The following is a 2,861-nucleotide window of genomic DNA, read 5'->3' as shown; positions in this document are numbered from 1 at the left end:
TCAACTGGCATAACAAAGTTTATTAAGAAAATGTTCTGCATCCCACTTTGGTGAGTGGCTTCTGGGATCTTAAAAGCTTGTGAGCGGCCGTCTAAGATGCATCAATTGGTCCCAACCCACCTGGAGCAAAGGAGAATGAAGAACACCAAAGACACAAGGAAAATATTTGCCCAAGAGACAAAAGGGCCGCGTAAACCAGTGACTCCATCAGCCTGAGAACAGAAGAACTAGATGGTACCCAGCTACCACCAATGACTGCCCTGACAGGGGACACAACAAACAGCCCCTGACGAAGCAAGAAAAAAGTGTGGAGTAGAACTCAAATTCTAGTAAAAAGACCAGACTTAATGGTCTGACTGAGACTGGAAGAACCCCCGAAGCCATGGCCCCAGGACACTCTGTTAACCCAGAACTGAAACCATTCCCAAAGTCCATCTTCAGACAAAGATTGGACTGGACTATAAAACATAAAATAATACTCATGAAGAGTGTGCTTCGTAGTTCAAACAGATAACACGAGAGCAAATGAGTGGCTCCTGCCCAGAGGCAGGATGAGAAGGCAGGAAGGGACAGGAGCTCATTGGATGGACACGGGAAACCCAAGGTGGAAAGGGGGAGTGTGCTGTCACATTATAGGGATTGCAACTAGCGTCAAATAATAATATGTGTATAAATTTTTGTATGAGAAATTAACCTGAGCTGTAAACTTGCACCTAAAGCGCACACACACACGCACACACACAAAAAATACAGCCTTGGAAATCTGAGGGGTAGTTCTACTCTGTCCGTGAGTTGGAATCGACTCGACAGCAACAGGGTTTTTATTTTTTTGCTTTGTTTCGTATTTTGTGGTATTGTCTGGGTGGAGTAAACGATTTACACTCAGCTACTAACCTAAAGGTTAACTGCTCAAACCCACCCAGCGGCACCACAGAAGAAAAACCTGGTGATCTGCTTCCATAAAGATTACAGCAAAAAAATCCTATGGAGAAGTTCTACTTTTTAACATATGGGGCCGCTATGAGTCAGAAGCAACTTGACAGCAATGGATTTTTTATTGTCTGACATCAGTTCCATCCCTCCTAATTCAAGACGAGCAGATGGTGTCCCCAAATGTTTTCTGGGACACTCATCCTTTATTTTCCCTCTTCCCATGTCTTGTCAGTGCAGGAAGATTGAAGGGTTGTCAGAATAAGGCATAAGTGTATTCCCAGGTTAGACATGTTCTCATCAAAAGCGAATGAGCTGCCACATTGCAGCTCTCACATGCAGTGCAAGCTGCCAAGCCCAAGCTCTCTAACCTAGCCAGGGCGGGTGGCTAGGTTCACGCGCGCTGGGGCTGGGGCTGGTGTGCCCGGGGGGGGGGGGGGGGGGGGGGGGTCTTCCCACTGGCTGTGAAGTAATAAAAAAATGCAATGACCTAGCCCACTTCTTTTGCTGAATGGCACATAATTCCACAACTCCTTTGTTTCACAGAGGACGAAGGGCTAATGACCTATAAGCTCCCAAATGAGTTACTAAGGATTAGTGATGCTAGTATTTCTGAACTGAGATCACTGCATTCTTAATGTTCACTGAAGACTCTAATTCAGTGGTTTTGAGAAAGTCCTTGAGCCATGCAGAATCCCTTATGCACTCTCTCAGCTGAAGGGGTCCCTGGGGCTAAGTGGGCCACAGTCAAAAATGTTTGAGAGTTGCCACAGATGAACAAACATTTTAAAAAAAAAAAGTTTGTTGAAGGCAATCACCAGAACCTCGACCCTGGCCATTATCACATGGCCTGTTACCCTCCTTTCAAGCTCTTCATTTTCTGCTTGTCACCAACTCATCTTCGTAATTACACAGGGAACAATAACGCACTTCCAGCCATACCTACACCCCGGTCCCTAACTATCTACCTGCAGGCTGAAGAGTCGACCTTAAGAGGTGACAACATGGGTTGGAGGGAGGGAGTCTTTCAGCCTGAAGAAACCACTCTGTGCAAGGAGAGGCTCATAAATTATCCACCTCAAGGGTTGCTCATTAAGTGAGATGATTTATATGAAGCACCTACCACATAATAAATGCTCAGTAAACATTAGTACCTTTCACTCCCCACTTCCTGAGGAACACAATCCGTTTTCTACCTGCTGATTAATTATCGAGGGTACCGCATATCTGAGTGATGTGCCATACAGAGCGTGGACAGTTGATTCATCATGAATAATGTAACGTCACGATCTGGACTATTTATATTCAGATGAATTGTGCATAAGATGCCACACATGCTAAAGAGGAGCATTAATATTTAGCATTCCCAGCTAAGCCAGGATGATTAACTTGGCTTTAACTTTGTATCTTCTTGCAGAATTTTCTAGCCTCTCTCCTTTTAAAGGGACATTATAAGAAATTAAGCAAACAAACAAAAAAATAGGTGGGCCTTGCTTATATACTGCTAAAAACAATTTAGCAGAATGTTTCTAGAGCCTTAAAAATCTCAATAGCTTTTGACTTAAATAGTTCGGCTCTGAGATTTTATCTTAAGTAAACTTTCCAGAACACAGGGAAGGGAAAAACAAAAACAAAAAAACATTATGCACAAATGTGTAACGATATAATGATAGGTGAGAGGTGATTAGTTCAGTAAATTCATTCATTACACAGAACATAACGCAGTCATTAAAAATTACATACACAAAGCATTTTCAAGAAACAGGAATATTCCTCTGCCACACGTTTAAGTAAAATTAATTAGTTTAGAATAAGGAACTGAAAAAATACACCAAAATGTTTACAGTGGCTGTTCTGAAGTAGTGAGTCTACTGATACATCTTTTCTCCAGTTTTTTCCCAAATTTTTATACATAAATTTTCCTAATTGCT

This window comes from Trichechus manatus, unplaced genomic scaffold, assembly GCF_000243295.1.
Source record: "Trichechus manatus latirostris isolate Lorelei unplaced genomic scaffold, TriManLat1.0 scaffold00024, whole genome shotgun sequence".
Taxonomy (NCBI): domain Eukaryota; kingdom Metazoa; phylum Chordata; class Mammalia; order Sirenia; family Trichechidae; genus Trichechus; species Trichechus manatus.
Note: the sequence above shows the minus strand (reverse complement) of the source record.